At 44.5% G+C, this 26414-nt stretch overlaps 1 pseudogene; it reads right to left on the minus strand.

Moving 5' to 3' along the window:
* Window positions 1-339: 339 nt before the first annotated feature.
* Window positions 340-26184, minus strand: LOC146859707 (uncharacterized; annotated as a pseudogene).
* Window positions 26185-26414: the final 230 nt, after the last annotated feature.

The raw sequence follows: 26414 nt of genomic DNA on the forward strand, positions 1-26414 counted from the left end.
GGTTCTTTTTCACTTAATCTATACTAAAAGATTGCATTCTGGTAAAACAAGCTGCTTTGCACTCGTTCTGGACTAAGCCTGAAGGCTACTCTCCGCAGCTACCGCTTAGAGAGCTTTCAAAGGTTGTCTAAGACCTTTTAAATCACCATAAGGGTTGTCTGGACTGGTGCAGGGTGCTCACTTACATATGTGGACATCATATACCAGGCCAGCTTCTCACAGGGACCCCATAACGATGGATGATCTAAAGAGCTGTCTTTGTGACCTGCATAATAAACCCTACCACATGGCGACAGCACAAATATAGGCCCTGAAAGCAGACTTAGCTTCCAGTCTCTCTTAGGCATGACTAAGAACTTCCAGGTACTGGGTGACCAGTTGGCACGTAATGAAGATGACATTGCTGCTATGAGCATAGAGGTCGAGAACACACTGGATTCCTAATCTAAGATGGAAGAAGAAATAAAGGCACTCTGGGATAATGGTGTACAGACCGATCATGGCAAGATAATGTGAGGATGTGGAAAGTTCTGGAACCAAAGTAAAGTGATGACATCATCTTGTATTGTAAGTCCCTTTCCCAATTTGCAATTAAGGAGGGCCCAACGAAGGAGATTCCCACATTCTGGACACAGAGTAGGACCACTACAAGAAGCACCAGGCGCCCGCCTGTGTGACACTATAGTCAAGCTAGGGTCCTCCCATGTAAAGGACAATATTATGAGAGAAGCCAGAAAATTAGATCCGCGAATTTTCCAAGATCTCTTCCACAATCTTTCACAGGTGACCTTGATCAAAGGACACATGCTATCCTAAGTGACTGCTGAGCTATGTAGAAGGCAAATATGCTATAAGTGGATATTTCAGTTTACATTATAGGTTCCTTAAGGCAGCAGGAGCTGCTTGCCCCAGATGTTGAACAGTGGGGGCAGAGATATATCATATGGTACAGTCCTATCCAGCCCTCACAGAATACAGGATAGAGGTTATGACTAAAGTTATGGATATTACACTGATGGAGGTCCCTTGTTCAAACACTATTTGCTTGCTAAGTTGGTTCTCTCACACAGCTAAAACTGAGGATGCAAGTAGGTTTCTAGACCCGGCTCTAATGCTGGCAAAGCTGAAATTTGCCCGGAATTCCAAGGCAGCTGGGAGGCCCAGAGGATGGGCCTGTTACAGTGAGCTTGAGAGATGGGCAGGATATCGAAGTTGAGTGCTGTTCTAAGAAGCCAAACTAGGCTGTAGCTCCCTAGAGGGAGCACAAACATGGTATGCTTTGGCCGACTGTATGAGGGAACCAGACCCTTCATCGACAGAGCCATCACTGGGTAATACAGAAACACAATAAAGGGATGGGAACTAAAGGAAGGATAACACTTATAACTGCTTAACATACATTGTTAAAATAAACTACCTAAGAATGTGAGACCGTGAATGTAGGTAAGACATGTCTTGCAGAACAGGAACTGCTGTGGGTGATGGGGCACTCATGTATGATGCGGATTATGGAGGATGGTGGGATAGTTGAGGTAGGAAAAGTTGGGCACTGGAAAAATTATTGATATGGAAGTAATGAAACCAACATAATGAAAGAATGGCTTAATATATATGTATAAATGTTAATACCCCACAAAATTCAATTGAAAAATAATCTCTAAATTGGGTCATCATCACCAGTTGGACTTCATGTCTCATAGGAGAACTACTCTGAACATCACATGTCTCTGCGGCTGCCGGAGTAGATTGAGGGATCACACAGCTGTACTACCCTTTGACACCACGAAAGCTCCACCAGCCAAGTGTGCATATGTGAATTGAGGGTTGGAAAGAGTGCGCATAGGCCCATGCTTCTGACAGATGATAAAGCTCTTATATAGTCAACCAATGCACATGCTATGCAAGATCTTCAAGTGCCTACCCCTACATATGAGACGCACCATGACACAGGCCCTCATGATACAGGCTCTCCTCACCAACTGACTGTACTATGGCAACACTTTCAATGTAGGAATCTCCACACAGCTCCTACAGAGACTTCAGACCATATACAATGCCGCAACCAGACTCATCCTCGACCTTCTTTGATGAATCCACATCACACCCCACTTCAGGCAACTCAACTGGCTGCCTGTAAAGAAGAGATGCCAATTAAAGCTGCTGACCAATGTACATAAAGTTCCACGCAAGCAAGGACCTGCCTACATAACCACCGTCTGAACTTCCACCAACTGTCCAGAAGCATGCTCTCCGCCTCCCTCTCACTTGTCAATACTCTCCACATCTACCAAATCAGAAGTGGATTACGCCCCTTCTCCCACAATACAGCAAAGAGTTGAAACAGGCTCTCCCAATCAACTCCGGACCATCACCTCACTTCCGTAATTCCGAATGGCTCTGAAGACCTGTCTGTTCGAATAAACCTCTGGGATCTGCAAGCGTCTGCATAAGGTATTGAGTTATTAGCCACGCTTTATAAATCCTGAATGATTGATTGATTGATTAATTGAAGTCAAGAGTGCTGATCTGCTGAATGCTACATATGTCCAGGAGACAGACGTGGATTGGTGATTACTGAGAATTCCCAGGGCCTGAGGCAGGTAGGGCCATCCAAATACATTTTTGGGCTCCATTAAACAAATGCCCCGCAACGAAAGGAGCGTTGGGGACCCCATAATGATGGACGATCTAAAGAGCTGTCTTGGTGACCTGGATGATGAACCCTACCATATGGTGACAACACAAATGTAGACCCTGAAAGCAAACTTAGCTTCCAGTCTGACTTGAACATGACTAAGAACAACGAGGCACTAGTTGACCAGTTAGCAACTAACGAAGATGACATTGTCGCTATGAGCAAAGAGATTGAGAACATACTTGATTACTAATCTAAAATGGAGAAAGAAATGAAGGTACTCTGGGACAAGTGTATAGATTTGGAAGACCAAGCATGGCAAGATAATGTTCAGATACGGAAAGCTCTGGAACCAGAGGAAAGTGATGACGTCATCCTGTACTGTAAGTCCCTTTGCCAATTTGCAATTAAAGAGGGCCCAATTCTATAGATTCCTGTAATGTAGACACAGAGCAAAGGCAACCACAGGAAGATACATGCACCCACCCATGTGATATTATAGTCAAACTGGGGTCCTCCCACCTAAAGGACAATTTTAAGCTAGAAGCCAGAAAATTAGATCAGCTAATTTTCGAAGATCTCCTCCAGAATCTTTCACATGTGACATTGGGCAAAGGACGCATGCTATTCTCAGTGACTGCTAAGCTGCTTCAAACACAAATAAGTCATAGGTAGATGTTTCTGCTTACATTACAGGTTGTTTCAGGCAGTGGGAGCTGGGGCCCAGAAGTTGAACAGTGGGGGCAGAGGCATATCATATGGTGTGGTTCTATCCATTTCTAATGGAACACTGGGTAGAGGTTATGACTACTGTGGCAAATATTACACTGATAGAGGTCCCTTGTTCACCAGGATCCTGCTCGCTAAGCTGAGTCCCTCACACATTGAAAACTAAAGTCACAAATAGATTTCTAGACCTGGTTCCAATACTGGTAAGCCAGAGAATTACCCCTGAATGGAAGGCAGCTAGGCGGCCAAGGGCAGAGGCCTGGAACAGTGAGCTTCAGAGATGTGCAGGATATTAAAGTTTAGTGCTGTACTGTGAAGTCAAACGAGGCCGTAGCTCCCTTGCAGAAACACGAACATGGTAGGCTTTGATGGACTGTATGAGGGAACCAGACCCTCCATTGACAGTGGCATCAGCGAGGAATTCAGAAACACAGTAAAAGGATGAGAACTAAAGGAATGATATCGCTTATTACTGCTCAACACAAATTGTTTAAATAAGTTACCTAAAAATGTGGGAGTTTGAATGTAGGTAAGAAATGTCTTGCAGACCAGGATCAGCTGTGGTTGATGGGGCAATGATGTATGATGCTACACATAGAGGAGGGTGGTACATTTGGGGGGAGGGAAAGTAGGGCATTGGCAGAGTTATTGATATGGAAGTAATGGAACCAACACATTAAAAGTAAGGCTTAATATATATGTACAAATGTTAAGAAACAATAACATTCTCTTTAAAAAATAAATCTCTAAACTGGGTCATCTGGACTAGTTGAGCTTCATGCCTCATAGGAGAACTACTCTAAGCATCACACGCCACTATGGCTGCCGAAGTGGATTGAGTGATCACACAACTGTACTATCCCCTGACTCCATGAATGCCTCTACCACACTGAAGTGCATATACCTGCATTGAGTATTGGAAAGAGTATACCTAGGCCCCTGCTTCTGGCGGTGTATAAAACTCTTCTATAGTCAACCAATGGCAAGGGAAAAAGTAAATAGTATTATATTGAGCCCCCTTTAGATTGGAGAGGGGTACGAGGCTGAGATGGGTTCTATCCTCAATGCTATTTTTGTTTTCGGTGAACCAGTGTCCTCTTGGATCCGGGAAGACCAGCAGGTTTAAGGACTGAGAGAGGAGGGCGACTGGGATGGCAGAATCTGTATATACAGTGATGATACTATTTTGTATGTTTAACGCCCTAATGACACCATTCCAGGCTCCTGCAAAATTTCTAGATTTTAAGCACATAATCGGGATATACCATTGATAGGATTTCTGGTTGGCTAGGGCATCCTAATTTGTGGAGCGGGGCGGACTTCATTCCACACGGCGGTGAGTTTCCATTGGCTCACACCGCCGCGGTGGCGGGTGCACTTTGATGACGGTGCGTGTCGCACCGCGACGGACGGGAAATGGGCTATGTTTGGCCATACTAATATGGCGGACTTGAGGATCGCTGCTCGTGGGAGGAAAAATGCATTATTCTGCACTGTCAGCACTGCGGTGGTGCCACCACCCGCCATCCTAATAGGCCCCTTAGTTTTTTAGCCACACCTTTGACTCCACCCCAAGCTCACTGACCCTACTTCCATTGCATGCAGTGTAACAGTTCCCATACTTCTTTTGATGCACTTTGACCACCGCATTTTGTTGATCAAAAGCTTTGCTTCATTCACTGGGGATGCTTGAGAGGAAGCTCAAAGCAAGACCTCAGGTGACACGCCTCAGATCTGCAGTGTCCACTCACAAATTCATATGGCTCATTAGAATGTCAAATGGTCATAGCTCTGTTAAACCCTGAAATGGGTTGTTCTCTGTGGGAAGGGCATTGCTGCAAAAGACACATTTTATTTGACTAATAAGCAGCATAATGTGAGACAGATTGCATTTGTGCCCTGATAGCAGTCAGTTTGAAGCTGAAATGTTCAATGAAATTCTAGTTGCCTGCCGAAATCCTACTACTTGATTCAGAGCAATTTTACACTTGTAACAAGTGTATTTTAGAAGCTCTAGAGTCACAAGTGTAATGCGCACATTGCTCCGATTGTTTTAATGAAGTTAACTTTACAATTAGGAAAGTATTGCTCCTGTCCTGACTGCAGTGCATCAGAAGTTTGCACTTTAAATGGAGACGTGTCTCAGAGCTTTTCACAAGCTGAGTGCTTGCGGCTATTCTGATGAATTTTTCACCTGCAGTAGCACTGCATTATGAACAGCTGTTAGAAAATGGCCCTCTCTGAAGGGTCACCTTAAAATGGCTGCATTTCTCCTCCTCTTTTTCTGACCTTCTATTTGTGGCTTTAGAACTCTGTGCACTGTGCCACTGCTAACCAGTGCGAAAGTGCATGTGCTCTCCTCTCTCAACATGGTATAATTGGTTTACACCTATATAGTATATTTCGTTTTTCTGTAAGTCTCCAGTAAAGTGCACTACCTGTGCCCAGGGTTTGTAAATTAAATACTACTAGTGGGCCTGCAGCACGGATTGGCCACCCACACAAGTAGCCCGTTAAACCTGTCTCTGGCCTGGCACTGTAGAGCCTTCAACTTGGCATTTAAAACCCTTTGCCAAGCTTTAAACGTCCCTTTTAGTTCACATAGATCACCCTTAAAGTAGGCCCTAGGTTGTCCATAGGGCAGGGTACTGTGTAAGTAACGGGTAGGACATGTACTTTTAAGTTTGCATCTCCTTATAAGGTTTAATTCCTGATGAGAAAGGAGTAGCTTTCTCATGTTTTATATAATTGGAATGGTAATGATAAATCATGTTTACTAGTTAAGTTGGTTTTACCATTACTATTGGAAAATGGCCGTACAGTTTTATCTGGAGAAACGTCAGTTACGGTATTCTGAACACAATCAAATGCTAATAGAGTTTGTGGAGTTCTGTTGGGGATCAATATTTCAGACAGTCATCCGGTCCGGCGATGGGCACCTGCTTCGCCCCAGTTATGCAAACTTGTTCCTTGGCTGGTGGGAGGAGCGGGTGCCCAAAACCTATATAGGTCAGAACAGCGGCAGAGTGGTAGAGTGGTATCGATATATCGATGACCTGTCCATTGTATGGCAGGGTACAACGGATTCAGCACTTAGATATGTAGATGCCCTTAACAACAATGACCTTAACCTACACTTTTTGGGAACAGTGAGTCCAGTGGCAGTGGACTACCTGGACCTGAGGGTGTTTGTAGAAAATGGTAAGATACACACGGCACTATACCTTAAATGCACAGCGGGCAATTCAACACTTTATGCCACGAGCAATCATCCACCCAAACTCATTCAAAGCATTCCATATGGCGAGCTTCTCAGACTAAAGAGAAACAGCACTAGGGAGAAGGACTTTGAGGCGGCTGCCACAGAGTGTAACTCTAGATTTACTGTGAGGGGGTACGAGCCCATAGCCTTAACAAGAACTTTGCAGAAGGTAAGAGGGATCCCGAGACATAAACTTTTAATGGACAGACAGAAACAGATGGAAAAAGATAATAATAATAAAGGTAAATTCCGGATGGTTACCCCTTATTCCTCAGAAGCCAACCATTTGAAATATATGCTCAAGAAAAACTGGCATATTTTGAAGACAGATAGTGTTATCTGTGATGATATTCCGGCATACCCCTTAGTAACCTTTAAGAAGGCTAGGTCTTTACGAGATATGTTGGTAAGAAGCCATCTAGCGAAAGCACCACAAAGAATGAGCACTCTAACAGAAATGAAGGGGTTCTTTCCCTGCGGCAGGTGTAAAGCATGCTCTAAAAGCATAAGAGTCCTGTCGTACAAGATACCAGATACGAGGAAATCAAAAGAAATAGCAAAGTTTATAACCTGTAGCACACCGTATGCAGTATACTGTTTGGTGTGCCCATGCGGTTTACACTATATAGGTAGCACTATCCATCAATTGAAGATCAGGATATTGGAACACCTAAGAGCCATAGACAAAGTGGATGCCACATATCCTGTGGCACGCCATTTTGCTGAATTTCATCAGAGGGAGAGAAACCAATTGCATGATTTTGGTTTAGATTGTGTTCAAACTAATGCTCGAGGAGGAGACAGATTAGGCAAACTACGGAGACTAGAATCACGGTACATTATAGATTTGCTCACGAAATTTCCACAAGGAATGAATAGTGGGGAAGATTTAGCTGTACATATAGGCTCCTAATTTACAAATAGCTACAGTCAATACATAAGTCTCTTGAGTTTGCTTGTATGAAATTATGTAATTAGTTTTTTGAAATTTTTGATGATAATGTGTGGGATTAATAGCAATTACACAAATGCACGGTGATAGAGATGCGTAGGGAGGGACTTATGCTGATCTATGGCAAGATTCAAAAACATGTTTTGTGATACAGCATAGTACAGCCGATATACGGCTGAATTAATTAAATTAGCAAGAAGCTGATTTAAAAGTACTAATTTTGACCATAATCATGTTAAAAACGAAGTCTATTGTTAATGAATTATATAGATTTATGTATATCTGTATAAAACTACAAGATGGCACTCACGTTAGAAGGAGAGTGCTTGTCCCTCCTTGATTTCAGTGCATGAATGGAATGCTTTTTAAACATGCCTCCTTCGGTGTGTCATGAACACCGAGGAAGGCTTCTCGCCGAAACGCGCTTGTTTGTTGGTTGCTGAATAAAGTAATCAAGCGCCCCCCTGTGAGTGCGGTATTTTCTTTGTTATCCAAGGAATCGAGTGAACACATATATATATATATATATGTATATATATATATATATATATATATATATATATATATATATATATATTATCTACTGGCGGTCGCCAGTAGATAGTTATAGTTAGGACCACGTTTCCATAGGAAATCCGCAACATTCTATTTTGAATAACTTTGGCGCCGGTACCCTGAAAGTCTCGGGGGGATTCGTCAAGCGGGGGCTGAGATAAAAGGGGGGTCCCAAAACGCGTTTTTCCTATGCATTTTTCCATAGGACCTTTAGACACAGCTACAGCCCGAACGGCTGAACAGAATTACTTGAAATTTGGCAGAGAGGTAGTCCTCAGGTCAAGGAAGTGCCTTTTGTAGGTTTGGTGTAAATCTGTTCAGTAGATTCTGAGAAAATAGCCTTTAAATCAATATATATATCTGAGCCAGCTTACGGTGCGCTTACGGTGCGCTTACCGTACGCGTACGGTGACGTGCGCGAGCGCGATTCTGATTGGCCCTTAGATCTTAGTAAACATTCGAATCGGTCGAAACCAGGAAGCGGCGGCCGCCATTTTCTCTCTCGCACTCTGACAGGGGGTTGAAAAACAAAGCCCCAAAACATGTAAAGGGGCTGTTTAGACAGCTCCCAAGCACCTAGCCATGTCCAGGGAGTCCCCAACGATCCCCCAAGGGAAAAAAAGCAATTTTAATTTTTTCGAAAATTTCGCCGATTACGCTTACCGTACGCGTACGGTAATAAATTAAAATAAAAAATAAAAAAAATATCCACATTCTCCCCACCCCGTGTGCAAAACGTTCCCGGAACGGCACCTTTTGTGCATGGCTTATTAGAGCTAAAACTAACACATATTTTACCTATCACAGCTATGCTCATCATATTTCCTCCATGTGCGCACGGTGCGCGAAGCGCATCGTGCGTTCATGGCCCATGTAGCGTAAAGTGGGCACGCGGTGCGCGAAGCGCACCGCGTGCTCACTGTGCGCGCACGGAACGAACTGTGTAAAGTGGGCGCGCACGCCACAAATGGCGTAAAGTAACTTAGCATTTAAAAAACCGTACAAATTCACTGAAAAAACCATAGGTTTCACACACGTTATAGTTAGGAATTAGCATTTAAAAAACCTTGCAAATTCACTGAAAAAACCATAGGTTTCACACATGTTATAGTTAGCTGGACATTTTACTGATAAAAACCCAATGAAATTCCCCCGTTATAGTTACTGTAGGCAACTATAACTCACGCGACCGTAATCCTCTGCTGATGACATATGTGTCTTTATGAAAATAAAATATTTGTAATATATGTATAGCTAAAATTTAATGGAAGAAGACATGGGCAAATAAGTGTCTAAATGCAGTATTAGCATCAGCAGAGGATTACGGTCGCGTGAGTTATAGTTGCCTACAGTAACTATAACGGGGGAATTTCATTGGTTTTTTATCAGTAAAATGTCCAGCTAACTATAACATGTGTGAAACCTATGGTTTTTTCAGTGAATATATATATATATATATATATATATATATATTCACTGAAAAAACCATAGGTTTCAGGGGCGTTATAGTTAGCTGGACTTTTCACTCGTACAAAACCATTGAAATTCCCCTGTTATAGTTAGTTCAGCTAACTATAACTTGCGCGCCCGCAATGCACTGCTGATGACGTCACATATTACATCACTCATGACATGGTCAGTGACATCACTCATGACATCACTGATGACATCTCAAATGACATCACTGATGACATATTAAGTGCTTGATCAGGGAGACCTTGATGGAGATGGGGGATGTTGGATCCCGTCGCAAGTGCCCTGCTCCTGTTTCTTCGGACTCCAGTGGCGATGAGTCTGCGTCGTTGGGGGACGAAGAGTTGAAGGGCAAATATGTGGACAAGGATGCTATGACCAGTATTTTGCAGCATGTTAAAGAGAACATGGGGTTCCCTGACGGGGACGCACCTAGTACCTCTAGGGGCCCTTTGTTGCGACAGTTTCAGAGTGCTGCCACTGTCGATGTGCCTGTCCATCCCTTCATCAAAGATGTTTTGAAACGCGAGTGGGCTGATCCTGATCGCATCCTGATTCCGCGATTCATGGTGAAACTCTATCCTCTGCAGGAGAACTGCCTGATTCTGTTCCTATTGATTCTTTTGTGGCGAGTTTGGTGGGGCGTACTTCCCTTGCTGAGGACGCTGTGCTGAAAGATCCGGTTGACAAGAAGGCGGATGTAGCGCTCCGTAAGGTGTATTCTGGTTCCCACCTGGCCTTGAGGGCGGGCATCTACGGGACTTATGTGTCGCAGTCCCTGTTGTCTGACCTGAAGTCCCTCTATCAGTCTATGGATAATGCCACGGACTGTTCTGGTTTACTTGAGCAGATTGAGCGTCAGGTGGAGCTGCTGTCTGATGTCTCCTTTGACGTTGTGCGTGCTTCTGCTCTGTCCGGAGGGGCTTGTGTGGCTGCACGTCGCAGTCTTGTCCTTAAGGAATGGAAAACTGACTATGCGCAGAAAGCTTGCGCTTTGCGGTTGCCCTTTCAGGGTACGATGTTGTTTGGGGGGGAGTTGGAGGCTAAATTACACAAGTTGTTTAAGGAGAAGAAGCATTCTTCTTCTTTTAAAGTCTCTACTACTGCTCCTGTCCCTTCTAAATCCAAATCTTTCTTTCGCCCTGCTTCTCGTAGACAGTTTGTGAGGGGCCAGGGTAGGTTTGCTTCTGGCCGTGGTCGGGACCGTAAGGCTAAAACCCCTCCTCCTGCCAAACCGCGTTCCTGACTCTTTGGCGGTGGTTCCCGGGTTGTTGGTTGGAGGGCGGCTGCGCTTCTTCCTGGATGCCTGGGTTCAGTCTTGTTCCGACGTCTGGGTGTTGGAAATCATTCGCCAGGGTTATGTTCTGGAGTTTACGGCTCCTCCTCCGGACTCAGGTGTTCGGCCGACTCCTTGGCCTTCGAGTCGTGTGAAGAGGTCACATCTTTCTCGCGGGATTCTGGACCTTCTTCGAAAGGGTGCCATTCAGGAGGGTCATCCGGAGGAGAAGGGGTTGGGTTTTTATTCCCTGATCTTTCTGGTCCCCAAAAACACGGGGGGTTTCCGCTTGATTTTGGATCTGCGGGTGATGAACAAATGGGTGGCCAGGATTCCTTTCCGCATGGAGACTTTACAAAGGGTGATTCCTTTGGTACTGCCGGGTCACTTCATGTGTACCCTCGTTCTTCAGGATGCGTTTTACCATGTTCCGGTCCATCCTCAGTCCCACAGGTTTCTGCGATTTTGTGTTCAGGGGCGTCATTACCAGTTTATGGTGTTGCCTTTCGGTCTTCGGTCGGCGCCACGGGTGTTTACGAAGGTGGTGGCGCCTTTGGTCGCGTGGCTTCATCTCCGAGGGGTGATGGTTTACCCCTACTTAGACGACTGGTTGATCCATGCTCCATCTCGGGTCCTGTTGTTGGAAGCCAGGGAGGTGGTGTGCTCGGCGTTGCGGGCCTATGGTTTCCTGATCAACTTGCCCAAGTGTCAGCTGACGCCGTCTCAGGACTTGGTTTTCATCGGGGCCCGCTTCCGTTCGGATCTGAACCGAGTGTTCCTCCCCGAGCCTCGGGTGGTGACATTGGTGTCTCTTGATCATCGTTTCTGGGTGGGGGGTGGGGGGGACAGAGCCCAATGCTGTGTTACACCCACCATTGCCTGCCGAGTGCCACACACCTCTGTGTTGTATTCCACTAGCTAGTGCATATGCTATGACACTCTCTAGCCCATGTGCACTGTAACACCACCCCGTGAATATGTCATGCCACACTTGTCTTCGCACGGGTTATATTGCCCCATCTAACGTGCCTTCCTCGATGCCTATGTTATAACGCACCGTGCTATGCCATACATATTACAATCTGGGATCCATATCTTTGTCACAGTGCATATGCAACGTTACACTCCCCAGCACATATTTTATATTACAACTTTAGAGACTAGTTAGGTTACACAACACTGCCCTGTGCATATTACACTCCAAGGCGCATATCGCATAGCACGCGCTAGTGCCTGTGCTATCTCGCGCTCTCCAATGAATCTGTCATTGCGCACAATGTATTGCATATTATATTTCATGCATGGTTCATCTTATATCATACTTTTTGGTGCATAGTTTATACCATACACTATATCTAGTTTTCATTTTCAATCGTGCTCTCAGGACTATGTTCTATATAACACTGTGTTCACCTACCCTTTTCACGGGCATTACATTTTGCGATAGGGGGTGGAGGGTCAGGGGGTGTTTCTGCCAAGTGAGCCCGGAGTCACAGTCACAAATGTCCTCTTCTTCCTGAATAAAAGTGAGATTATGCTGCATACTTGTTCATATTTTAAGTAGTTCGCACAGACACAATGTTTTAAAAACAATAAAGTTCCTAATACCTGCCTTCTCTGAACAGTTAGCTTGCTGCCCCATCCCCCTCCTCTGTTGTGTGAATCCATGGACTAGCCTCCTCCCTCCTGCCATGCATGGTCTGATGTGCTGCCACTGCCCTAAATTTAGTATGATGTACCAGTCCACTCCTCCTGCCCTCCATTGCCCAATTCTATGCCCCATCATTGACCTCCTGCTTAAACTCTGTGCTTAGCTTGCTGCCCCTATTCTCCTTCCCCCTGCCCTCCGATGTCTTTGTGCATGCCCCTGCTCCATCCTTTTTGCCCACCATGTCCCATGGACCTGCCACTCCTATCTACTCTGAGTGTTCTGTTGAGCTGCCACTCCCCTCCCACCTGCCTAGCATTGTCAGATGACTGTAACCTGTCCCTGCCACCTCCACCCTGCCTGTCCACATGCCATGCCCCTATCCTCTTCCTCCTGTCCTACATGGTCCATTGTACTGCCACACCCTTCTGCCCTCCCTGGTCTGTTGTGCTGCAACTGCTCCTCCTGCCTGCCCCATGTGGTCTGTTGTGAGGCCCCTTCCCCTGAACTTTCTTGTCTGTGCACAGGTCCTGACCCTCCCTTCTATCCTCCATCGTCCTTTGTGCATGCCCCTGCACCCTCCTTCTTGCCCATCATAGCCATTGTGCTGCCACTAACCCTCCCACTTGCCATGCATGGTCTTCTGTGCTGCCATTGCCCCTCCCACCTTCCCTGTGTGGTCAGTTAGCTGCCCCTGACCCCCTCCCACCTTCCCTCCATGGTCTGTGTGTATGCCATCACAGTCTCACTGTTGCTCTTCATGGTGTGTCTTGCTTCTAGTGCCCATCCTGCCTGACCTCCATGGCTATCTTGCTGCTCCTGCCTTGCCCCCTTGCCCCCAGCCCTCTGTTTACATGTGCAGACCCCTACTCCCTCCCTCCTGGCTTGTCTGTTCCATTGTAATGCCCCTGATCCGTCCCTCCTGCCCTTTATGGTCTGTTATGCTGCAGCTTTCTCTCCTGTCTGTCCATTATGGTCAGCTAGCTACCATTGCCTCTTGCCCCTCTCTTCTCTGTTGTCCATGTGCATGGTCCTGTCCCCTCCCTCTTGCTTTCTATGGATTGTTGTGCTGCACTCCCGTCCTGCATGCCCTCTGTGGTGTATTGTGCTGCTGCAAACCCTGATGCCTGCCCTGCAGGGTTAGTTTGGTGCACCTCTTCATGTCCCTCCTGTCCTCTGTTATCCAAGTCCATGTCCCTATCCCATTTCCTTCCATGATCCAATGTACCATACTTGCGAACATTTGGAACTTGGTAAGAGGGAGATTTTGAAAAAAAACTGGGGTATTGATTTTCCCCTTTGAGTTACATTGAAAAAGAGGATATTGTAGACAGGAGACAGATCAAATAAAGCCCATTTGAGCTTAAAAACATTGGACGTTTCCTGGCTGAATCGGGTCTGTTGGCATGTATGGTTGTACTACCATTGCCTCTTCCTTCTGCCCACAATGGTCTATTACATTGCCACAGCCTTGAAGGAGGGTAGATTTTGTATCACAGGGGGCCCCTGGCCCGTTCTGTCCACACCTGAAGTATGAGACCCTTGTCCTTGCCCTGCCAGCCGCATTTGTAGGCCGTATTAAATTGACCAGCGGGTCCTGTGTTGCTATATAATTATCCTGAGACATCCTTACCACTCAGCCAGCATAAAACCCCTGTGTAGGCCCTTCTGTTCAATATGTAGGCCTCTTTGTTAAATTGACCATAGCTCTGCAATTTTAGTGTATAGCAGTCTGAAGGCAGGTCTGCGAGGCCTTCTGCTCCAAACTAGTAGCCCCCACCCTACCCGAGTGCTCCGTGCTCAGTATCAAAGTTCAACATCCCCCTGAAGCTGTCGACATACAGTAGGCTGCATCCTGGACTGGTACTTGCTTCCTGGGCAGGTTTCCCGCTTTTAAGGAAGTGGCAACCGCAGAGCGTCAAGTTAGGAGAACTGAGGAGATTTTATACATGAATATATTGAATTCCCGTACAATACCCATTATTTTCTGCTTGCTCTATGGAACTTACGATAAGCGATTGGCCTGAGAGACTGACCTTTTCACCCAGTCCATTGTCAGCATTAAGTGGGTAAATGACGAAATGTCTGGTAAAATCTGCAGACGAAGCTTTTGGGTAGCATACGTAGGTAGATGTAGCGTGCAAAGGAGCCCACAAAATGATAAAAAGGGAGCACCCACAGATATCGACGGACTACCTCGCCGTCTGTATGTAGGTTAACAGGCTGTGCAGGTTTTCCCCAAGAGCTGGGAGCTCTTGTCTTCCTTTGCTTAAAATGTCTTGCTCTGCTTTGCTTGAAGTATCTTATTCTATTTTACCTATATGAAATGTCATGTTATGTTTAACCATTGTTCTCTTTACTTTTGCATTTAAAAGATTTTGTATTGTAATTGCAGGACGTGAGTGTTCCTAGGTAACATTTTCCTTGGTGTAACTTGTTTCTCATGATGCATTTATAGATGTGTTTTCTCTCTCTCTCTGTCAGTACATTTATTGAGATACAGAGAATATCATGACAGCTGTATGATTATCTGGATTCTGTATTTTGTACTTTATGTCTCTATTCTGCGGTTGCTTTGAAGTTGCAGCTTCTCATTAAACTGCCATTGTATTCTGCCTCCAATTCCATGTCTCATATGTCTGTTTTCTTCATTTTTGGAGCAAGCGTTCCTAGGCACCCCGGCTCAAATTAAGGTGCCCCTTTTGTCCCTGACTCACTCTCCTGCTCAGTTCTGTGGTGGCTCCCGGGGCTCTGGGGACCGCCCCTAGCTTCCTTGACCCGTAATAGATCTTCCCTCCAACAGCCTCTCTTGCAAGTCCTGTATTGTTGGTTTGTTGCCCCTGCCCCCCTTTCCACTGCCCTCCATAGTCTGTTGTGCTTCCACGGCCCATCCTGCCTGCTCAGTGTGGTTAAATTGTTGCCTTTGCACCCTCCTATCTGCCTTCAATTTTCAGAGTCCGTGCCCCTGGCCTCTGCCTCTAAACAGTATCCTAATGAACAACTAGATTGCTAACATTCTATATTTATTACAAAAGTGTGGAACGCCTGACATCATCTTGATGTAATCAAAACTGTAATACCTAGAGCATTTCCTTTAGAAATTATATATATGAGAGGGTCTTATTGGCATCAAAATTATGGTTAGTGCTCTAAAAGACTAAAATAAGGACATATTTTCTGAGTTTTCAAATAGCGACAAAGCACTTTTAAATTATTTGTTATCTTTATGTTTTTTATCCAGTTGACCACTTGATTAAATGTTGCACTTAGGGGAGAGGATGTGGTGTTACTTCCAGAACTGCAGACTTTGCAACTGGGGAACCAGGTTGAAGTTTCTGCTTCAGCTCGACATTCTGTGATTCTGGTCAAATCACTTAGTCTCCCCATGTCTACAACCAAAATGAATTTGTTCTTGTGTGATGTAACCAATGCTCATGTAAAGCACTCCAATACCTGACAAGTCTGCACTATATAACACTGCAAAAACACAAAATAATAAGTGTTTTGCACACTTCTGTCATTGGGCTATATTTGGGCTATATCTGGGTGATTTTGGGCTACATTTGGGCTCTTTTGTCTCCGGTGGCCATCTTGGGAGATTTATTTGTTATGAAGTTTCCTAATTTCCTCATGTACTGCAGTCTCCTCAGTAGGAAATGCTTTCAGTTTTTTACTTTGAATCCATCATGAAGGTATTCAGATATGTCACACATTTGCCATAAATTCTGAATGTTAGCACTCTAGTTGCTCATTAGATCACTGTAGTAAAACTACTGTTCACCATGGAAGTCTGCTCCTGGTATTAAAAGTGCATGTTTCAGTCTGCATGTCAGAATTTTTTAATGAAATAGAAGAGGATTTGAGAAGTCACTCAAAATGTGCCCTCATTTTCTTTCTTCAGCATTAATCATAATTTCTATGGCAAAATGAACCCCCTCATTGTGTTCCTTTTTAAATTAAATGTTTTAAGTGTTACCAGTTTATTCCAATCAAGATGGCTTCAGGTGTGCCATACTTTTGTCATAATGAAGACAGTAAGCGCTCTAGTTGTTTTTAAGAACATTCTTGGACATTCTGTCATTGGGCTATACTTGGGCTACATCTGGGTGATATTTGGGCTACATTTGGGCTCTTTTGTCTCTGGCGGCCATGTTGGGAGACTTATTTGTTATGAAGTTTCCTAATTTCCTCATTTACTGCAGTCTCCTCAGTAGGAAATACTTTCAGTTTTTTACTTTGATTCCATCAAGAAGGCATTCAGATGTGTCACACATTTGCCATAAAATCAGAATGTTAGCACTCTTTTTGCTCATTAGATCACTGTAGTAAAGCTACTGCTCACCAGGGAAAACTGCTGCTGGTATTGAAAGTGCATGTTTCAGTCTGCATGTCAGAATTTTTTAATGAAATAGAAGAGGATTTGAGAAGTCACTCAAAATGTGCCCTAATTTTTCTTTCTGCAGCACTAATCATACTTTTTATGGAAAAATTAACCCCCTCATTTTGTTCCTTTTTAAATTAAATGTTTTAAGAGTTACCACTTTAATCCAAGCAAGATGGCTTCAGGTGTGCCATACGTTTATCATAAGTAGGACGGTTAGCGCTCTAGTAGTTCTTTGGAACACTCTGGGAAGCTGCAGTAGAACACAAAGGAATCAACTGACAGTCTCTGCCCTTGTTGGATGTACATGTTTTAATGAGAATGTCAGACTTCATTCTCACATGACTGAGAAAGATAAGGTGAATTTACAGAAAATAAGCTCTCAGTTTAGCTTATAGATCACCTTCCAAACCTCTGTGGTAAAAGCATGAGAAAATATTTTTCTCTCAATCATGATATCCCAGCAGAAGGCTTTTTCACATGGTGAAATCACCTTAGAACATACCACAATTCCTAAAATGAGTATGGTACCATCAACAAATGATTTATAATGTAACTAAAGTCTTAAAACCTTCTATTAGCTGCAATGCTTTTTAATGAGGTGCTATCATGTATATTGGTCCCAAGATGGCTGCCAACACTTCTTGGATGAAGGGCTGACAGCCAATCAGATCTCAGGATGAGATGTGTGGTTAGGCTCCGCCCACATATATATATGCTTTTAAATGCTATTTTCTCAGGAAATACTGAACAGATTTACACCAGACCTGCAAAAGGCACTTCCTTGACCTTATGGCTACCTCTCTGCCAAATTTCAAGTAATTCTGTTCAGCCGTTCGGGCTGTAGCTGTGTCTAAAGGTCCTATGGAAAAATGCATGGGGAAAATGCGTTTTGGGACCCCCCTTTTTTCTCGGCCCCTGCTTGACGAATCACCCCGAGACTTTCAGGGTAGGAGCTGAACGGAGCGCCCCATTAGTTTTGAAAATTTCGTGAGGATTCATTAACCGGCGCCAAAGGTATTCAAAATAGAATTTTGAGATTTGCTATGGAAACTAGGTTGTAACTATAACTATCTACTGGCGACCGCCAGTAGATAATATATATATATATATATATATGCACCTAGGTGAATTGAAAAATTAGTGGGTGTATGAGAGACTGAATGGCTGATTTAGTAGGTGCATGACTGACTGTATAGGTGAGTGATTAAACGTGTCTTACTGAATGCATGGGTGAGTGACTACTCTGTGTGAATGTCTGTATCAGTCTGTTAGTTGGTGTGTAAGTGGCAGCATGGGTTGGGGAGTAGCTACATGAGAGTCTATATGGGTTAATGATTGGTGGTGTGTGTATAACTGTATAATGAGTAAATGGCAGTGTGACTGACTTTTTCGGTGACTGACTAGGTGTGTGAGTAACTCTACACGTGAGTGGCGGTGTGTGAGTATCTGTATAGGTTTATGAGTGGATATATAAGTGGCTATATTGATGAGGGACTGACTGTATGAGTGAGTGGATGTCTGTAGACCTATGACTCAGTGAGTGGGTATGTACTAACTGGAATTGGTGTGTCTATGGGTTAGAGAATGGTAGTTTGTATGTTAGAGTAGATGTACGGAGGGTTATATAAGGGTGTGAGGAGGTGCATCAAATATTCAGTGGATGATGTCATCAGTGATGTCACTGACCATGTCATGAGTGATGTAATATGTGACATCATGAGCAGTGCACTGCGGGGGCACGAGTTATAGTTAGCTCAACTAAATATAACAGTTGAATTTCTCTGGTTTTGTACGAGTAAAATGTCCAACTAACTACAGCATCACTTAAACCTAAATTTTTAAGGATTTTTAAATGCTAATGTCTAACTATAACGTCCCTGAAACCTATGGTTTTTTCAGTGAATTTCTAAGGGTTTTTAAATGCTAATTTCTAACTATAACGTCCTTGAAACCTATGGTTTATTCAGGGGATTTTTAAGGTTTTTTAAATGCTAATTTCTAACTATAACGTCCTTGAAACCTAAAGTTTTTTCAGTGAATTGCAAAGGTTTTTTTTAAATGCTAGTATCGAACTATAACAACCCTGAAACCTGTTATTTTCAGTGAATTTCTAAGGTTTTTTAAATGCTAATTTCTAACTATAACGTCCCTGAAACCTATGATTTTCAGTGAATTTCTGAGGTTTTTTAAATGCTAATTTCTAACTATAACGTCACTGAAACCAATGTTTTTTTTCAGTGAATTACTGAGGTTTTTTAAATGATAATTTCTAACTATAACGTAGTTGCCGTGTTTGCAGGGTTGTGCAGAAAGGGTCCTGGGCCTCCAACCAGCACTGAGGAATTCCACTGCGTAGGATTTACAGGAGGCGCCAGTAGGGCTACTTGGCTGCCAAAGTCCCTCAAGAGTAAAGTGGACTTGATCCCCCAACCAGTACTGTGCCAGGAGTGTGTTTGCAGAGTGGTGGAGAAAGGTGAGCGTGGCCTCCGAAGGCCTCTTATTAATCTCACTGTGTGGGACTTACTGGAGGTAACAGGAGGAGTAGTGGCCCTCAAGGTCAACCTTGGGGGGCAACTACCTCTCCTATTACCACCAATAAGCCCCACACAGCAAGAGTGCTAATTTCTCATAGTAGGCCATGCCTACGTTCCCACCACTCTGCAAACACACTCTTGTGTGGGGATCAAAGTCCCCTTCACTGCTGTGGGTCCTTAGCCTACTGTTGCAGGGATTCTGCTTATGCACAGAACTATGCGCAGGAAACCAGGACCTCAGAGAATTGTGGTGTACCAGAAACTCCCCTCAGAACCAAGAACCCCTATCCGACTAGCTTAGTGTCACATTCGTTATCCGAGATTTAGCTCGGCGGTCCCAATGTATAGACAACCCAGAACAAGCGACTTAGATACTCTCAGGAGTGGTGGGAATCCGAAATACCCGCTGGTAGCTATATATCAGTCCACAACAGAATAACTAAGACACAGTAAAGTTTAAAGAGTTTATTTTTATAAACCTCGCGTCCTAAGATGCAGTACTTTGGCTAACACAAGCAGACAAATGGTTAAAATCAGAACCATCAGCATTGTTACAATACCATAGAAAATGAAAGGAGCAATCATAATAATAATGAAAGTGGAAAGCAACCACCCTCCTTTCTCTCGCAACTAATAGGTTATTATTAGACTAATAGAAGGTCTCTTAGGCTTGCATGGGAGACCCCATACCTTATAGATCAGCTTAGTGGAATCACATCACAGGATCAGCTAGGCTCTCTCCTGCAACAGCTCTTCGTTTCGAATGTAACAGAAAACATGCTGCTCTGCAATTCTGCAATATTAAAGGACTCGTCTTTCAGGTATTGGCAGCTGTATGTATGTTATGGCTAAGAAGTGGTACGATCAACCTGAACACAACAACCTGCACCGTCTAGTGACCCAGACTCGTTCTTTACACGGTGTACAGACCAAGGTCACTGCTCACTGTTAAAGATGTTAAACAACAGACGGTTCTCATGTGAAGCAAAGTCGTGTCAGCAGTTCTCGAATGAATAACATGTAACAACAGTGTCGCGTGCAAAAGCAGCAAAAGCGGCAAGCTGGCTTTCTAACAGCAGACGAGGTTATGCTAACTTAGCGTTGTACATAGGGAGTGGCTAACCCATACTGCACCCCCCCTTGATCGGACAACTAACCACTAGGGGCGCACTTATCAAGAACGCAGAGTTCAAGTTAGAAAGAATGGAACCAAGGGCATGAACTATAAGTCCATATAAGGTAAGAGTAAAGTTCGAAAGGAAAAAATAAAAAAGTGTCAAAAATGGAAAATGATGTCGTCAGATAAAAAAACCATGCAAAAATGGGGAAAAATGACATCGATGGATGCACCATGAGATGACCAAGACAAAAAGTCAATCCATCAAGGTATAGGCGCAATAAGTTGCAACAGCCTCCAAGAGGAAATCATTGGAGCGTTCCGCAAAATTATCCGCCATCCAATCCAGCAAGGGAAAGGAACACACGTGTTCACTCACAATTGGAGCTTCCAGCACCACACGAGGACAACAGGAAGGTTCCTCGATTTAACTTCGTTCCAGCAAGTCAATCGCAGCCTCTTCAATGGCCCAATTTCCAAGGACTCCATGTGCCGCACCCAAGGCCATAAACCCGACACCAGAACATTCAAACTCATGAGCCGTTAAGGGGCCCATTAGTTGACCAAAATCTGGGACAGGTGACACCGAGTTTGACAGGCATAAATCCAGAGCCCACTGAAATGGACAATCCAGGCAGTGAAAGACTGGTTGCACACAAGTAAAGAAAGGAAACCGGAAGGACAATCCATATGCGACACTTAAGGTCGCCAGAGGTAAGGTGCCATAGTATTCAAGCGTCCGGTTACGCAGATGTAACAGCCGGGGCATGTTGTCTCGGTACGCAAGTTGCGCAGCCATTGCGTAGTACGCAAACCAATAGAAGTATTCCAGCTATAAGGGCGAGAAGCAAAGGGAGACCTCCGAAGACGCTGGAAAAAATAGAATGAAAAAATGCGGGAATCACACCAAAAATAGTTTGAAAGGAGGTCACGAGGCCGGAGCCCACAAGTTTAAAAAAATGAACTATGCCAGTCGTAGACGAGGCATTAAAGATAGTCTGTATCAATGTTCCAAAATGGAAGGGGAGGTCAGTATTCAAAAGCGCCTGCACCTCCGTGCGGGTGTTTGCCACGTGAAGAAGAAAGGTTTCAGGGGACGAAGTCAAAGCGACCTCCCTTTGAGACAAAAGAGCCCTTATTCTGCTCATCTGGTTGAACTCTTCGCTCAAGGTGGGAATCGAAGGCCAGATAGAAACATCGAGCCGGCCATGCGGGGGTGGGAAAAGGACATTTTTACAGCAAACAACACGCTGTGAAACAGTCACTTTGTATGGTATGCCCTTTAGCATCCCGCAGCAATCCTCATTATTTAAAAACAAATAACTACCGTTAGCAAGCAGTGTGAATGAAGAGGTTATAACCGGCACCGGTACACCTTTCAGGACGCAAGCCAAATTAGGAGCGTGTACATTGCAAGCACCATGTAATTGTATGTGTCTACACACTACAGAATGATTAGGGGCAGAAGTGCATTCCTCACCCTTCAAATAAACCTCTTTTCTCTCCCGCATGCATCTATATGTGAACGGGAGCGACCAAACTTCGTGCAGGAATGCAGTACCAAGTTGTTCATATCTGCCAAGAGCATAATGTTTCATGCACGAACTAAACTTAAAAAGCGGAAAAGGTAAAGTGATCACTCCGTGGATAAGCCACACGGCCGAATTTAACTCAGCAATAGAGAAAGGCAACGGTTCTAATTTCTCAATGTGCAATAATGAATAAGTAGCATCCTTCATAGACATAAACTGTTGTTTTGCAGTTAAATTAAAAGGGAGGAACAAAGAGGAAACATTCATGTAATCCCATGGGACCTTCCCTGCCTTTAACGTTTGCAAAGTCCATGCAAACTGCATAACAGAACGCAACTGATTCTGGCCATGATACAACACAGACAAATCATCCTGCACAATGTCTACGACAGATGAAACAATATTATCTAAAGTGTAAATTCTAGAAGACAAGGTATTTATACTATTATCAATCACAGCCAACACTTTTTCCATATTGGCCTGGTCAATAGCACGTAATCTGGACGCAGCCTCAATTTGCGAAATTTTCCAAACTTCGTTGTAAATAGCATATACCCATCTTTTGGACCTGCCTACTGCAGGACCCTTAATAAAATCATTCAGATCCATTTTGTCGTTTAAACGTGACAAATGAAGTTTAACAGATGCTAACGTGGAATGTTGCAGCCATGACTGGCATAACTTACCCACAGAGTAGGTAGTTACAGTGTGTGATGTTTCAAAACGAGGATCTACCCTGACTTGAGTGTACCCAGGTGCCAAGGCTAAAAATCGACGTTGACAGGAATCTGAACCAGTTTGCCATACCAACCACCCATCAGGATTAAACGCTGAAACATTAAAGGAGGTGTTGGAAATGAGGGACTGCAACCTAGTAAGGGAAAGATCTGTGTAATTACCCCAGCCGGGATAAGCACCCAGATCCGGGATCGAGGGGGAATTCAATTTTTTAGATGTTGCCAATCCAAAACAGGTTGTCTGAAAAATAGATGAATTCAAAAACAAATGTGGTGTGGGATAAGACAAGCGCGATGAAAAGCTTCTGTTCCCTGAACCTGCCATGGTTTAGTACCCCAAACCGACTTAAGATCGATAGCAGCTTTCCATAGCTCATAACCTCCGATAGCCAATTCGTCCATAAAAGACTTGGAATATAACAATTTGGTATGTGTCAACCTAACCTTAGAGGCGGTCTCAGCCGCCACTTTAAAATAAAAGGAGGTCGGTCTAGACACACTAAAATCCGAAAAATATGTGAACTTGTTCATTAATGTGGCAGAACTGCCAAAATAAGGGGCCGGACAGTGTTCCCATTGTGTGAAATTAATAAAATTACGAAAGGTATTTGCTCTGTGTAGGAAATGTGTGCCATAATGTTGATAACAAAATTGTTCACCATAATTAGCAGAATTTAAATACAAATCTTCAGCATCAAATGCAGCATAATATTTGAGATCAGAAAATAGTGCTTCTATTGCTTGTACATCCCAATCATCAGATCGGATATTCTGTTTAACAACATCACCCATAGAAACACGAAAGACATTAGGCACATTAATCACTTCGGTAGGTCCATGAATTTGAAATTTAACAGCATCCCAAGCGATCCCATCACGCACAGGCCAGGCAGTAATGTTCACCAAAGTCTGGTCCCTTTTCATAATGTGTGATGAGGAATGGGGGGGCAAAGTTCCATCAATTAATCTAATCGTAGATCTTTCAGTCAAGTAGTGTCCATTGATAAGTTTAAAAAACACTACCACAAAGCCAATTGTCATGAACAAAAAAAATACATATTAGCACCAGCCAGATGTAAGTCCATGGTGCCACCAAAAAATGTCTCTTGAACCAGGCAAAAAATACAGAAATTTTGGAAGGGGCAGTGGAAGTCATTGATTCAGTGTCAAAGGAAGAACGTGACTGGTTAATCGCTGTCGAATGTAACAGAGGCAACGGGACACCTGCAGGATAAGCATACTCAGGATCATCAGGCAAACCACCAGCAGTAGGCGGCATAGAAGGAGCAGTAACTGCATGCATCTCTACGGCAACCTCAGGCATGATGTTCGAGGGCGGCATCACAACAGAATTTCGCAGAATGGAAGGGCAAGAAACGGAAGGTGTCATACTATGGAGAATCGGCCACCTGCTGTAGCTTGACATTGTCAATCGAGATGTACCTGTTATCCTTGTGACCAGGAAGTGGAGGTTAAATAACTGTACGTGTACCCTGGACTCCAAGCACCGGGACTGGTGCACGATAAGAGGGGCCAAACTCCTTCTTGTTCTCCACCTTCTCACGGACCAGGTCACCAACTCGAGGTAGCCAGCCGACTACCGGAATCTGGAGCTCAGCTTCACATGTAGAGGGTACGTGTTCCTTTGCTAGAGTGTCTCTGGCTTCTTGAAGATTCTGCAATACATCACAGTGATCATCTAGGTCAAAAGGCGCGGCAGCCGCCGCCATGTCTAGACCCTCAAGGTCCGGATCAAACATTCGTACTCCAAAGAGCATCATGTATGGGGTCCGCCCACCCAGAGACCTTCTAAGGAGATTATTAAGTGCACGTTGCACGTCATACAAATGGGTTAGCCAGCTTCGGCCTGTACCTAAAACCCTTGCTGTCAAAGATTGCTTTAGGTCACGGTTCATTCGCTCCACAACACTATTGCCCTCAGGCCGGTATGGAGACGAAAATTTGACTTGGACCCCCAAACTTCTCATGGCTTCTTTGTACGCCCTAGAGGCAAACGCAGGGCCCTGGTCAGAATGAAGGGTACCACATGCAAAACTCCCAATAAAGACACGCAAATCCTTGATGACCGTCCGGGCATCAGTACTCCTTTGCGGCCACACCCACAGAAAACGTGTGCACAAATCCACTGCAACCAAGATGTACTTGTACGCAGTATCAGAGGAAATAGGACCGCAGTGATCTAAATAAACACACGCAAGTGGTTGATTAGATATATACAGCTGCGTTTGTGGTGGACGCGCGGCAGAAGAAGGTTTAATCTGCTGGCAAATGTCACATAAAAGGACATAAGCTCGCGCCTGTTTGTACAAACCGTACCACCAGTAACGTTGCTGCAAAAGAGATACAGTAGCCGAAACGCCGGCATGCGCAGACGCAACACCTTCGTGGGCAGCTGAAATCAGAGATGGTCTGCAGTCCGCGTTGGGAATCAATCTGTCACCAATGTCGTTAATCCTTACTAACGGGACGTTATCAGGACTTAAGCGATAATGGTAGCAAGAAGGGAAACCTTTCGGAAAGGCTGTCCCTGTCTCGGACGCAGCAATAGCTGCCAAGATGTCATCATCAATCTTAGTTTTGGATCTTGTAACTGCTGCTACTAAATATGTCGCCACTGCGGTTTTTGCTGCCTCGTCAGCCAAACTGTTACCGACAGCATGGACACCAACCCGTTGGTGACCAAGAGTGTGAATTACATTCACGAGGGGCAAACCTTCTTTAAGTTCTGCCACTCGAACCCAAAGCGTTTTGTGCTTTACTGTGCTACCTTTCGAATCACGAAAGTTATTGTGACTCCAAAAGTGTAGATTCTCGTTGTATGCTTGAACACAATAGTAGGAGTCACTCACTACAAGAGTTGTGACTCGAGGATCAGCAAACTCCAGTGCAAGCACCAGAGCCCTCAGTTCTGCTAAATGCGCGGTACAATCACCCAATGACTGTGTATGCACGACATCAGATTGGAACTCACCGTTCACGAAAGTACCCACCACAATAGCGCAGGCCGCTGAATAGGCGTGCTTTGATCCAGTCGCGGGTTGCGAAGACCCATCAGTGTAAATGACACAATGGTACTCCTCGAGCGGACGCAAAGTCAGAGGAGCCGGATGAACAAATTCATACTCCAAGAACTCCTGTGTCTGTAATGCCGCGTCAAAGATATATGTGACGTCAGGCGAGGTCAAGGAGGTTGCTCATTGTATCCACCTTGGATGCAAAGCCTTAGAATTTGGTACACTGGCTTTAGTGACCACCTCAAGGGCAGGGTACGGTGTTACCACCAGCATGTGCTTTCCCTGTGATAGCGCTCGCTCTTTCAGGATCGCCATCTGAACTGCTGTCAGTACTTTCTCGACAGCGGAAAAGCGCAGCTCAGCCAAAGTGTACAGATGAGATTTGTAGGCAATGGGGACGGTGTCGCCCTCATTGAACGTCAAGTAGGTGAAACCCACTGCACCCGGTACGATTCTAATGACCAGGTTAGTGTGGTTATCACGAGTTTGTAAGAATTTCGAAGCAAGAAGATCAGACTGCAAAGATTGCAATGCAGCAGAATGCT

Source organism: Triturus cristatus, chromosome 3_1, assembly GCF_964204655.1.
Source record: "Triturus cristatus chromosome 3_1, aTriCri1.1, whole genome shotgun sequence".
Lineage (NCBI taxonomy): Eukaryota > Metazoa > Chordata > Amphibia > Caudata > Salamandridae > Triturus > Triturus cristatus.